Source organism: Mus musculus, chromosome 6, assembly GCF_000001635.26.
Source record: "Mus musculus strain C57BL/6J chromosome 6, GRCm38.p6 C57BL/6J".
Taxonomy (NCBI): domain Eukaryota; kingdom Metazoa; phylum Chordata; class Mammalia; order Rodentia; family Muridae; genus Mus; species Mus musculus.
In genome coordinates, this window is record NC_000072.6 from 108,717,249 (window position 1) to 108,731,588 (window position 14,340).

Here is a 14,340-nt window from a genome sequence, read left to right on the forward strand (position 1 = left end):
CTTTTTTTTCCCCATGGGAATTGGCATTGCAATATTAGGGGCCGATACTCTGGCGAGGAAGTGAGGAGGATCAATAGTTTAAGGTTATCCTCAAGAATGGGTTCGTCCTTTTGGCTTTTGTGATTGGTTTTCACTCTGTAGCCCAGGCTTGCTTTGAACTCTTGGCAATCCCCAGGTTCATTCTCTCAGGTACAACGATTTGAAGTGCAAGGCACCCGTCTTGCTCCTTGTTACCCTTCAGCTGACAATCAACACCTTCTCAGACTCCAACGCTGTGTAGGAGTCTACAGGGGAAAACGTAAGAACAGTGCCTTTGGCAGAGGAAATGCTACCTTGGAGGGAAAGAGGTTGTCATGAGCCCCTGCTGTGTGTTTTAAGAAACGCTCTTTAACTTGAGACTTCCTGTCTCTCCTGAAATTGCACCAGCAGGCTAACTATTCTAGGCATACCACCAGCTGGACATGAGGTCCCATGAGAAACAGTCAGAAGGGATTGAGGAGGTTTACTTGATAGCTGAGCAGCACTTGAAAACCATTTTCAGTATGCAGGCCCGACAGAGGAAAGAGCCCCCAGGGGTCAGGGCCTCCCGGGGGAGCGTCACCAGAGCACCTAAGGAAGTGTCTTCAGAGCAAGGGGAAGTGAACTGGCCTCTGGGCTCTGTCAGGTGGCTGTGGTTCAAGCTAAGGAGAGAAGATCAGGTGTCAAAGGTGTGGTTAAGGTGACTTCTGATGTAGAAAGTAAACTTCAGGGTTTCAGATGGAGGCTGGGGGGGGAGGCGGGGCTCAGGGTCTGTGCAGTGACCCTACAGATTCAAAGACCTTTTCTTCTCTTCCCTTCCCTCCCCCTCCCCTCCTCTTCCCTCCTTCCCTCCCTCCCTCCCTCCCTGCACCCTCCCTCCCTCCCTGCCCCCCCTCCCTCCTTCCCTCCCTCCCTCCCTGCCCCCTCCCTCCCTGCCCCCTCCCTCCCTCCCTCCCTGCCCCCTCCCTCCTTCCTTCCTGGGTTCCTGGAGATCCATAGTCTACTTTTTAAGTGTGTGTGTTGGGGGAGGTTTATTAGGCTCCGGGATTACATGACCTCTTCTGCACTACTGGAGATGGAAGCCAACCTAGCTTCTGTGCACCCTGAGTAGAGCTCTATCTTTGAGTGACACTCCTAGATTCTAGATCATCTTTGGAGATCTTTTTGGACGTCTGGCCTCTAAGCAGGTGACTCAGAATTATCTCTGAGACCTTGCTCAGTTCTCAGAACTCTTCGTTTGGTTAGAAGTGTCAACCTACCTCTAAGCAAGCCAGGACTCAGTTCCTCTGCAGTCCAGCCTCTCTGGACTTCTGACTCTCAGCTTTGGCTTTGCCATGAGTTTCTGTACGTTGCCTTCTGGAACTTGGCAACCAGCATCCCCAGCCACTGGAAAGAGAGTGTATGGCTCTCAGCATCTGTCTATCCATCCCAGGTGAGGATGCAGCCCAGCTGGCTGGCTGGCCACTTATGCTGGATGGGGGCTAGAATTCAGTGATTGGCTCAGAAGAAGGGGTCCCAATGAAGAATCCCTGTTTCTGAATGTTGGTTTTAGTTCAAACATACTGCATGTATTATCTTTGCAAACTGTGGCAAGAATGATGAGAAGAAGGTTTGTATTACCGCTGGACAAATGAGCAATGGAAGCCCAGAGATGCTAATTCACTTTCCCACAGCGGTACAGTCAGACATAAAATCTGGGGCAGGCTGTCTATCTGGACATACCCTTTGAGTTCCTTCCCATCTCTGACAATTAACCTAAAAATGGAGAAGTTGGTGTAGGGTTTAGACAGAATGAAACTAGGCTCTTTACACACCAAGGGTGAGACCAAGGCACAAGTTCTGAGGCTGGTGACAAAGCATGCTGGTTAGGAAGATAAGGAGCCTGAAGCTGAGCCTCACCTTACCTTTGCCACCTGCCAGCCTCCCACCAGGAGGCTCCCAAAGATATCGATACAACTTGGGGATGTTCTGAATTCTCAGAAGATACATCCAACCAACTGTGGCAATCCCAACAGGCTCTCTGGCTACAAATCCCTCCCCTTTGGATATGAACTAGACTCCAAGCCCTGACAACCTCCTCCTTCTGAAGGCGCAGGGAACATTCCAGAAGAGGGAACAGAAACAATGTAAGATCTGGAGCAAGGGGGGAGTTCTGTGAAAGGCTATCTTCCGGCAACCAGACAAGGCTGTTGCACTTATAAACTCTGCAGCTGTACACAAGACCTGTACAAAGGCAGACCAATAACTCACTCAAAACCCCCGCAGGCAGCACTCATTTGGCTAAACAAACAAAGGAAAACACAGAAAGAACATGAAGGTGGGAAGGGGGGATGTTGGGAGAGTAGTGGGGCGGTGGGGAGCTGGGAGTTGATAAGGTCAATATACATTACTTATATGTATGACATTGTCAAAGAAAACATAAAAGATATCCTAATAAAAAGAAAAAGCAGTCTGGCATTGGTAGCCCATGCCTTTAATTCCAGCACTCAGGAGGCAGAGGGAAATGGAACTCTGTGAATTTCACGCCAATCTAGTCTGCAGAGTGAGTTCCAGGACAGCTAGGGCTATACAGAGAAACCTTGTCTTGAAAAATCAAAACAGCAACCAAAAGCAGAAAGAAAAAAAAAAAGAAAGAGACAAGAAACTCATCTGATCAAATTGAGAGAGCTTTAAACCCCAGTAGGCAGTGCATGTGTCAGCTCTTGTGCTCTGCTCTTCACTATGGACGTGCTATGACTAACTGCTTCAAATTCCTGGGGCCTGGACTTTCCTGCAGTGATGGGTACAACCTGGAATAATGAGCGAAATAAATCCCCTTCCTCTTAAAGAGAAACAACCCAAAAGACAAGGCTTCAGAGGCTCATGTGTCGAAGGCCTTGTCAGACCTCAGAAGGGGTCACGATTGAGGGAAGTTAAAAACCACAAAAGCACTAACTGAAGCAGTGAACATAAGGTGTAGAGTTAGAAATGGGTGTCTGGGCACACTCTTTGAGCTACTTTTTTTGTTTTTCTTTTTGTTTTTGTTTTTTTTTTTTTTTTTTTTTTTTTGAGACAGAGTTTCTCTGTATAGCCCTTGCTGCCCTGGAACTCACTTTGTAGACCAGGCTGGCCTCGAACTCAGAAATCCGCCTGCCTCTGCCTCCCAAGTGCTAGGATTAAAGGCATGCACCACCATCGCCCGGCGTCTGTGCACACTCTTAAATGGGATTATTTGTCCCTGACCTCTTCCTGTCTCTCCACTCCCAGGCTGCAGTGAGGTGAGAACCTCTGTTCCATTACACTCTGTCCACCATGTTGTTCATCTTTACCTCAGGCCCAAAGTAATCCATCTACCAATCATGAAGTGAACACTCTGGAACCCTGAGCCCAACATTGTCCTTCTCTCCCAAAACTGTTTTCTTGGGTATTTGGTCCCGGTCATGAGAGGCTAACACATCTGTTCTCCTCACGATCCTGCCAGCCTTGTGCAGGGCTTGGGCTCCTTATTTTTGTGATCCTCTTGGGCAGGCTCATCCCCTTCTCCGGTGGTGTGGAGCTCATGCTTTCTCTTGCCAGTTCCAACTCTACTTCTAGGAAGCCTTCCCTGATTTATTTAACAACTACCATCCATTCACTAACTCCTCCAAAGAATGTCTCCTCATGAAAATGATGGATGGTGCTGTCTTAGTCTGTGCTCCATTGCTGTGAAGAGACACCATGACCGAGGCAACTCTTAGAAAAGAAAGTATTTAATTGGGGTTTGCTTAAGGTCTCAGAGATTCAGTCCATTATCATTGTAATGTAGAGAATGGTGGCATGCAGGCAGACCTGGTAGTTGAGAGTTCTACATCTACATCTGAAGGCAGCGGGAAGAGAGAGATACTGGGCCTGGCTTGGATTTCTGAAACCCAAAGCCCACCCCCAATGACACACTTCCTCCCCACAAGGCCAGTCTTACTTCAACAAGGCCACACCTCCTAATCCCTCTCAAGTAGTGCCACTCCCCAATGGCCAAACAGTCAAATATGTGAGTCTATGGGGCCCTTTCTTATTCAAACCATCACAAGAGCTTTGGCTGGTTAGAGACGATTTCTGATTGGTGCTTCGTATGTAGTGACAGATCAACAAGTTCTGAAAGGCTCCCCCTGGACTGTGACACTCCCAGACATCCATGTCCAGGCATGTAACCATCAGATCTCATGGCTAGGCTGGGCACCGTGGCACTTTGACATGAAGCACCCCGGTAAAAGGAGAACTGTTATCAGTGGGTAGAATTTGGTTAAGTCACAGAGAGTGTTCCATTTTTCTAAGCTCCTGGGAAAGAAAAGGCTAGCTAGGCCCATCTGGTTTGTTAACAGGTGGACTCAAAAACAAAAAGGAGAATTTCATTTCAAAAGCATCCTTGCTGAAAAAAAAAATTTAAAAGAATCCTCACACTCCTTCCTGAAGAAGGCTGTCACTTGGTTCCTCTCTCAGGCTCTGACATATGCTTCAGTTCCTTGTTCATAAGTGTGGCTGGTATTCTGAGCTTGCTGCCATGAGAGCTGAGAACAGCTTCTCTGCTTGGCAATTGGCAGGAGGAAGACGGCCGTGTTGCTCTTAGGCCAGGAGCCTTTGACTGCACATCCCTGTTCAAATCGGAACAGCAGTGGTTCAGAGTAAGATGAAGGCTGTGGCTGTGTTGTCGAGGAACAGGGCTTTCTGAGACCATGGCTCAAATGAAGAGCCTACTAGGTCTGCTCTGTGCAGACATCTGTCTTTTTTGCCTGCCCGAGTTAGCCTGGAACTGAACTGAGTTCAAATCTTGTCTGTGTCCCTTAGAATCTATGCAGTCTTGGAAACATTACAAAAGTTCTTTGGGCTTTGCTTCTTTAACATAGAAAATTGTGGTGGTACAGAAAAAATAAAAATAAACCGTCAGGGCAGGGGAGATAGCATAGGAGCTAAAACATTTGGCTTCCAAATATGAGGATTGGAGTGTGACATTTGTCACATGACTGTAACCTCAGGACAGCTACAGAGATGGGAAAGTGGAGTGAGATGCACAGAAAGGCAGTTGCTGTTGCACACAGCTGCAGTCCCAGCATCCATCCTCAATATCCCCTTGGTTTTAAGGTATCTCTTGTTTGCCTTAGTATATGCCAGGCTAGCTGACTTGTGAGCTTGCAGGGAGTACCCTGTCTCTGCTCCCTCCACATAGAATTTAAGAGATTTTATTAATATCAGAGTAGCGACGCTGGTCTTGATGTCCACTTGCCTCTGTCTCCCAAGTGCTGGAATTGAAGATGTGAACCTCCACAGCTGGCCTCAAATAGAGTTTCTAACTGACTACTTATTGTATTGATCACTTGAATTGCTGACCACTTCCTGTACAATCACATTAACACATTAATCTTTCTAATGTGTTCCTTGGCATTTGTAAGAATCTACTTCAACAATAAAATTCCTTCAGGATTTTTTCATAAACGACTCACTGAGAACGGATAGCTTCAATGTAAAAGGTATTATTCTGTCTATTGATCGACTAATGATAGATTTTGAGGTTTTGAGACAGTCTTATGTAACCCTGGTTAGCTTTGGATTTGCTAGGTAACTCTTAGCTCCTGATACCCCACCTCCAGAACTGAAGTGCTAGATTTGTAGGCACATGATAGCTAGCATGCCTGGCTACTTATTGGAAATGTAAACTTTTATATTGCTGTCAATTGCAATACTGAGGTCTCAGATGCAAGTTGCAGCTATTTGAGTGAAACTTGGCTAAGCAAATTTAACAAATTAAAAAAAATGAATTTTGGCATTACTAAGGGTCTGTAAGCTTCTGGTCTTTGAAGGGACCAGATGGTTTCAGGTAAGAAGACACTCCCCTGCCTCCCCTCCCTCCCCTCCTTTCCTGTCTCTCCCCCCCCCCCCTCCCAACCTTATTTTTTCTGAGACAGGATCTCTATCTTCTCACCCGAACCTCTGAAGCAACCAGGATGACAGACACATACCACCATTTCTTGCCTTTTCCCCTTCTCTTCTTTTCAGTGTTAGGTAGTTACCCCATGACTGGTCCCTGTGACTTTTGTCATGAGTCTCTCTATGTAATAAATTATGTCTACCAATGCCTCAGTTTCAACATGAAAGAAGAGAGATATCTTTCCAAAGACTTTGGCAAAAACCCCAGAGAAGCCTCTGCCTCTGCTTACTCAAGGCGTTCCTGTGGTCACCCTTGGGTGGAGGTTGGCTCCATAGATTGATTGTGTTACAATGGGATGGAATGGAGGGAGGAACTAGAGAAAATATTGCTGACCAGATGAAAAGGCAGCTGATGTGACCCATAACCGAGCAAGCTGCCTGTTCTTTGTTTTTGCTCTTGAGACAACCATATTATGTAAATCAGACCAGGGCTTGGTACCTGCATGACCCTTCTCTCTCTGCCTCCAAGGAGGTCATTATTAGCTATGAGGGGAACTCAAGGCTACTCTGGCCAGCATGAGATTCTTTCTTTAAAAAAAGGAGGAGAAGGAGGAGGAAGAAAGAAAAGAAATAAATAAAATAAAGGCAGGAAGACAGAATGACAGAAAACAAAACAAAGCCCAACCCTGTACTTTTGCTCATAGATCGGGACCATCTATCACATTCTAGTCTTTTTGGATTAAGCCTTGTAAACCTCAGGGTCACATAGAAAACACAGCTTCTAGTGCCTGTGCCATGGCTAACAGATGTCTTCAGGCTTCTGTCAACTGTTAAAATGAGAAGCTTGCTTAGGTGATTTATAGCATCCCCTTGGGCTATGATTCTGGACTTGACTACCCCAAGCCAGACTATATCTGCAGAGTAAAAGGACTCGCATTTGCACAGACTTGTAATTTTTTCAATGATAGTGACCTTCAAGGAGCAATTTCATGGAATGAATTCAGAACATTGTTATTTAACTCTGTGATATTAGCGCCTATTCCTTTAGTGTTGATTTACTGTACCCAACCTGTCTTGTCCCCCTTTTGGAGATGGGGTCTTAGGAAGCCCCAGTTGCCCTCAAACTCATTATAAAGCAGAGAATGCCCTTGATCCTTTTGTGTCTACCTCCAGAGTCCTGGAACTACAACATGTAGAGTCATGTCTAGCTTTATGCCTGGGGACTGAACTCGGGGCTTTGTGAATACTAAGCAAAGACCCTATCACCCAAGCTATATCCCCACCTTCCCAGCCCTGCACAACATGATTTGGCAGGTGTGTGTGTGTGTGTGTGTGTGTGTGTGTGTGAGAGAGAGAGAGAGAGAGAGAGAGAGAGAGAGAGAGAGAGAGAGAGAGAGAGAGATTGGGGATAGAACAGAGCCCCTTGAGTATGATAGGCAGGAGCTTTACGACTGAGTTACATGGCCGACTCTTTTTAAGTTTGTGTGTTTATGTGTGTGTGCTTTCCTTCTGTGTCTGTGTGTCTGTGTGTATATCCCCAGTGTGTGTCTGGTCATAACCAGAATGCTGTACATGATAGGCAAAGGCCTATCCCTATCACTATGCTACCCCAGGTCTTTTTGTGAGTGGGTTCTCATCTTTCAACTGTATGTGTGTTCTGGAGAATAAACTCAAGTCACCAATCTTAGGTGGCAAGTGCCATTATCTACTGAGCCATCTTGTTGGCCCTCCAGCTCTTTCCCTCTCCCTCTGCCTCTCCCTCTCCCTACCCCTCTTGTTATTTTGAGACAGTACTTCTCTGTGCTATTCTGGAACTTGCTCTGTAGACCAGGCTGGCCTCAGATTCACAGGGATCCACCTGCTTCTGCCTCCCAAGTGCTGAGGGTTAAAGGTGTGCACAATCACTGCCTGCCCATCCATCTCTTTTTAAGAGTAGATTTAAGATGTCTTTGTTGCCAAGACTCAAATCCAGGGCCCCAAATATGTTAGGCAAGAGCTCTATGACTGACCTAAAGCCCAAACTCTTCTAACCAGTAGATTTTAACATTGGGTGTGTGTCTTTCTGGGGGTTGAACTCAGGGCGCTCTACACTGAGCTGTCCCCTCAGCTCTGGCTTATTTCTTTTAGCCTTTCCCATCAGTTCTGAGGGATAGTGCAGAAAGCAAAACAAGGATGCCATCTTCCCACTTAGCCCAGAGATGTCACACACTATCCCTAGAACCTGTGAACCTGTTAGTTGTATTTCTTACTTCTGTGTTACCTTGATAGAACACGCAACTGAACAACTAAGGAAGGATTTGCTTCAGTTTTTCAGTCCCTTCTGGCTTGACCCTATTACTTTGGGCTTGTGACAGTATACAACAGCATATCTAGGCGGGAACATATGGCTGCTCACTTCACAATCAAGAAGCAAATAGAGAAAAGGCCAGGTCAGTAACCCATTTCAAGGACACACACTGTGATGGTTTGAAAGAAAATGGCCACAGGCTCATCGAGAGGGGCACTATTAGGAGGTGTGGCCTTGCTGGAATGGGTATGGCTTTGCTGGAGTAGGTGTGGCTTTTTTGGAGGAAGTATGTTACAATTCCATTTCTGCTGCCTGCCCGTCCTGATGTAGAAGGCGCCTGATGTACAAGTCTCAGCGCCTTCTCCAGCACCATGTCTGCCTGAACATAGCCATGATGTCCTCCATGATGATAATGTTCTAAACATCTGAACCCTGAGCCTGCCTTGATTAAATGTTTTCCTTTATAAGAGCTTCTGTGCACTGTGTCTCTTCAGAACAATAGAAAACTTAACTAAGACACACCCCTAAAACATTACTTCCTTCCACTGGGCTCTGCATCTAAGACACCACCACCTCCCAGTAGCACTGTAGAGGAATGTTGGAGGAAACCCCAGGCCCCAAACCATCACATCATCACAAAGTCCCCAGACTCTGGAGTTCAGGAGAAGCAAACTCTCAAGACGCCATGATTTTATCCTAGTGATACAAAGAAGGATTTAGACTTCTGCAACTCTAATCTGAAATATCCTCTCTCCCTCCCTGTTTCTTTCCTTTACTCTTCTCCATTCTCCCCCCTCCCCCCCTCTCTCTTTCCCTCCCTCCCTCCTTCCTTTTCTCCCTCCCTCCCTCTTTTCCTTCCTTCCTGCTTGCCTGGATTGGTAGCTTTTCCTGTTATGGTAAAATATCCCTACTAAAGCAACTTAAGGGAGAAATCACTTTGGCTCCTAGGTGATTCTAGAGCCTGTCAACTTGACAACATTTCCTCTTTCTTCTTCATTCCTTTGGCCCTGCACCCCCAGCATTTTTCTCTACAGCTCAGGTTATAGAGCATTAAAAGCGGGTGGGTTGGGTGGGAGCATATCCCAGTGATGGAGAACTTGCCCAGCAGATTGTGAGGCTCTGGGTTCTATCCTCAGTGCTGAAAACACCACAGATGGCACACAGAACTGTGACTGAGTTTCAACTGTGTCTGCTGCCCAGGCAAAGGAAGGGTGAGTGTGGGAGATGAACGAAGAGCACCAGTGTCCTCTCAACGCTTGCCTCCTTGAGTGCCCACATTACACTTCTGCTTTACTGTTCTCTAGAACAATGGAACCAAGGGAATGAAGAGATGACAGAATTTAAGCAAGCTCAAAAGAGTACCAACAGCTAATCCCCTGTGAGTTGCTGAGAACCTGGTAAATTGCTCTGTTCTTCAGGCTGGATGGCTGTTCCACAAGTCATGGGTATCTGAGCCCTAGAAGTTCCTACAGAGTTGTTGATCTCCATATAACCGTGGAAGCTCAGAAAGGCTACTATCAACTAAGGAAGCAGAAGGAGGAGGAGGAAGAGGAGAAGGAAGGGGAGGGGAAGGGGAGGGGGGGAGGAGGAGGAGAAGGAGAAGGAGAAGGAGAAGGAGAAGGAGAAGGAGAAGGAGAAGGAGAAGGAGAAGGAGAAGGAGAAGGAGAAGGAGAAGGAGAAGAAGAAGAAGAAGAAGAAGAAGAAGAAGAAGAAGAAGAAGAAGAAGAAGAAGAAGAAGAAGAAGAAGAAGAAGAAGAAGAAGAAGAAGAAGAAGAAAGAATCAGCTCAGAGGTAAGAGGAAGGCCAAGTAGCTAAAGGCAGAGAATCCAGAGAAAAATATCTGGTTTCTGCCTCAAAAGTGCTGCCCACGTTTGGGGGGTGGGACTTTCCAGGTCAGTGAAGACAGTTCTTCCAGGGATGCCCCTTGCTCAGACGGTTCTAATTTGTGGCCAGTTGACGTTAAACCCAACTATAACATGTTTCTGAGGTAGCTGCCTGGGCCTGCTTCCAAGTTAAGAACGGAGGCACAGGGTGCACATAGACATTTCTGACTCCAAATTCCTATTTAGAGAACAAGGCTTTACTACTTATTATCACTGTCCCCACTAGAATTACAGAGGACAATGTCAAAATTAAAAACTTTCTGGAGAGGAATGGGGTGTAGCTCAGGAGGTAGAATGTTTGCCTGGCTCTCATGAAGCACTGGGTTCAATCCCCAGCACTTCAGAGACCCGTATGTGACAGTGCACACCTGTAACCCCTGCACTCCAGTGGGACGATCAGAAATTCCAGGCCAGCAATACCTTTAAAAAGAAAGGTTGTTGCTAATCAATTTTTTTTTTCAGATGTCACTTCACTGGTAAGGAAAAACTTTTAAACTTGTCACTCAGCTCTCACTTTGCAGGAATCTTGACAGACAGGACACGGGGTAACAACCTAGTTCTAGGAACTGGTTGCAGAAACCGAGGTTTGTCGTCTTCCCATCTGGGTTTCAAATCCCAATTAGGTACTTGCTTGAAGCCTGTCTTAGGCAGAACTGAGTTGTCGCCCTGCTGTGGCCAAAAGGCCGGACTAGGGAAGAAACTTAAGAATGATGCCTCCCGCCCCAACACATTTCTATATTCTCCCCCTCCCCCGTCTCTCTTTCTCTCCATCTGTCTCAGCGACATTTTTTGTTTTTCGAGACAGGGTTTCTCTGTGTAGCCCTGGCTGTCCTGGAACTCACTCTGTAGACCAGGCTGGCCTCGAACTCAGAAATACACCTGCCTCTGCCTCCTAAGTGCTGGGATTAAAGGCGAGCACCACCACCACCCGACCCGGCCTCAGTGACATTTCTATGTCAGGGATCACCATGTGATTGCATTCATTACCTACCTGTCTCATTGCTGTGATAAAATATCTGAAAGAAGCCACCTAAGGGAGGAAGGCTTTAGTTTACTCTGGCTTTCGGTTTAAGGAGGAACAGTCCTGGTTGGGACTAAGTCTCGGTGGTAGAGCACTCATTCCACATGAGTGGTTCTCAGCACCACATACAAAGCAGAGAGTGGCCAGGGTGACACAGCATGTGGCTGCTTATGCTTATGGCACAGTCAGGAAGCAAACAGAACTCCAGCGGAACTCAGCAGCAGGAACCGTGAAGGCTGCCACCCAGCGATGCGGGTCCATCAGTGAGCATCCAAAGGACCCATAGCCTCCGCCCAGGTAGTGGCACCATCCGGGAACCAAGTGTTTAAGTGCATGAGCCTCTGGGGACATTTCCTATCCAAACCAACACAATGCCAGTAACAGCGACACCTAATGCCTTGACATGGTTTGAACATTGGTCCCCAGATGGTGGCGCTATTATGGAAGGTGTGGCATTCTTAGGATGTGGAGTCTGAGGGCAGGAAGTGGACCACTGTGGGTGGGCTTTGAGGCTTTATAGCTGGACCCTACTTCTTGTTCATTCTCTGAGTGTGGGTGCAATATGACCAGCTGACTTCCCACTCCTGAAACTACGTCTACTCTGACTTTGCCGTGTCTTTCATGCCGTGATGGCCTGTATTCTCTGGAACTTTAATTCAGAAGAAACCTTCTTCCCTAAGTTGCTTTCATCAGGTATGTTATCACAGCAATGAAAAATTGAATAAGACTCGCCTGTCAAAACACTTAGCTTGCAGCAGTTTACTGGTGGTGCTATTCTTACTGCATTGACTAATTTAATGGTCAAATAACCTTTAGGAGTGTCTGAGGATGTGGCTCAGATGGTAGAGTGGTTGATTAGTAGGCATGGAGCCCTGGGTTCAACCCGTGTCACCACATGAACCAGGCATGGTGTCATATGTCTAGAATTCCAGCACTGTGAAGTGAAGGCAGGAAGATCAGAAACGAGTTCAAAGCCAGTTGAGACTACCAGAAACACTGTCTGGAAATTCTTATAACCAGTAAATAGACATTATTCTATTTAATCATCAAAACAGGCAACAAATCCAAACTGCAGATTATGGGGCAAAGAGGTATGGTTGAAACTGTGACTACTATCTCTATCTGGTCACCCGAGTTACTTAGACTTCTTGGGTCACTTTATCTGTAAAGTGGAGACTTCGATGTTATCCGTTCCACAGCATCACATCTGATAAACCAAATAGCTGTGAAGCATGTGATAGCTTTGCCCTTGGGGTAGTGGGAGGGATTGGTCCTTGGTGGTAATTGGCACCGATTGGAGGAAAAGTGCTAGGGTTCCAGGTTAGCGCCATTACCACTCCCAAGCTTTGAAGAAGAGCTGGTCTTCTGGTCTTCTCTGCCTGTTGACTGGGAGATTCGAAAAGGGCGGTGAAGATGATGCAGGGGCTACAGGCTCTTTCTGTCTAGCCTGAAAACCTGAGGTGACTCCTAGGACCCAAATAGTAGGAGAAGAGAGACAGCCCTTGTAAATTGACCTGTGACTTCCACTTGAGCACTTAGTACACCTTACCCCTGACCCCATGGCCCATGTAAAGACGAATAAATACATATGTAATCCAATTTCTTTTTTTTTAATTATTTATCATTTATTTAATGTATATGAATACACTGTAGCTGTCTTCAGACACATTGGAAGGGGGCATTGGATCCCATTACAGATGGTTGTGAGCCACCATGTGGTTGCTGGGAATTGAACTCAGAACCTCTGGAAGAGCAGTCAGTGCTCTTAATCACTGAGCTATCTCTCCAGCCCGCAATCCACTTTCTTAACAAGGAAAAGAACCTGTGATTTAGAGATTGAATATAGGGTCTTCTACATATTAGGGAAGTTCTTTACCAGTGAGCTATATGCCAGCCTTAGAGTCTAGAAAAATCTGAGCTTTCTTTAGAGATGTTAAAGGAGGGGAAAAAATAATGGAATACTCTAGAAATAAAGTTTCTTTCTTATGATCCAGAAAATGGTCCCCAGGTATCTTGATGGCTGATGTTAGCTTGACAGGCAATTACATGGTGGGGATCAGGATAGGAAGAGGTGGATACGAGAGTCCATGTAGCATGTCTTGGTTTTCATCTCTCCCCTGGGTTTAGTATGAGAGAGTTTTTGTTTTGTTTTGTTTGTTTTGTTTGGTTTGGTTTTCTCACCAGCTTGCTCCAACAACAGACAGAAAAGAAAGAAAGAAAGAAAGAAAGAAAGAAAGAAAGAAAGAAAGAAAGAAAGAAAGAAAGAAAGAGGGAGGGAGGGAGGGAAAGAAAGAAAGAGAAAGAAGGAAAGAGAGAGAGAGAGAGAGAGAGAGAGAGAGAAAGGAAGGAAGAAAGAAAGAAAAAAGAAACCCACACATCAGACTTCCAATTTGTGTTTGTGACAGTCTGCACAGAGGAGTGGGAGTAAATCAAAGCATTTGCCATTGCAGCTCTCATGCCAGAGAGGAGGACAGCCAAAGCAACCATTTCCCATGGGCCAGGCCTTGACAGGGAGGGAGGGGTGACTGCAAAGTAAGTATTCAGTCAGGAGTGTTAGTGGTCGAGTCTTCCTAAGAGTGGTATTTGTTCGGAGGGAATATTGGTCAATATGTAAAAAATAAGACATTTGCGCTTGTCCACATAGGTATGATCCCATTCCCCATTCTTTGTCCTTATTTTTTGGTTACATTTTGGTACTTTTTTATTACATTTGGGGATGAGTTACACAGACTTTCATGTGCTAGGCAAGAACTCTACCACTACCCCCACCCCCAAGCCTGGCCCACCATCTGATTATATTTTAGGACAAACCCTGCCTCTTCTCTTGAAATTGAGACTCCTCCCTTTCCACTCACTGTCCTTTCTCCCGGTGACTCCTGAGACAGCCCCTGCTGGACATACCAGAAGACGCAGGATCATGGATCTGACTTGGTATCTGCGCTCCACAAAGGCTCTGAACAGATGATTTCACCATCAATCGCAGCGACAGGGCAAGCAGGCTCACACATCGGACAGCATCAAGGCCTAGTTTGGTGGTTCAGGGACAATGTCTCTGAGGAAGTGATATTTGAACGATTCCCAGCAGGTAGCAGATATTAGCAGAGCATGTGGGTGTGGGTGTGGGTGTGGGTGTGGGTGGTGTGGGTGTGTGCGTGGTGGAGCTTGACATTTTCAAGAAACAAGGAAGCCAGTACAGCTGATGCTCAAAAAAAAAAACCAAAAAAAACAAAAAAACCAAAAAAGCAAAAAACAGA

General features: G+C 46.2%; 1 long non-coding RNA gene across 1 annotated transcript; it reads right to left on the reverse strand.

Moving 5' to 3' along the window:
* Positions 1–282: 282 nt before the first annotated feature.
* On the reverse strand, positions 283–14,133 carry Gm35359. Its single transcript, XR_377955.2, has 3 exons — positions 13,988–14,133; positions 1,278–1,404; positions 283–680 (listed from the first exon to the last, which is right to left on the reverse strand). It is a non-coding gene; the product is annotated as a predicted gene, 35359 (long non-coding RNA).
* Between the last annotated feature and the right edge of the window lie 207 nt (positions 14,134–14,340).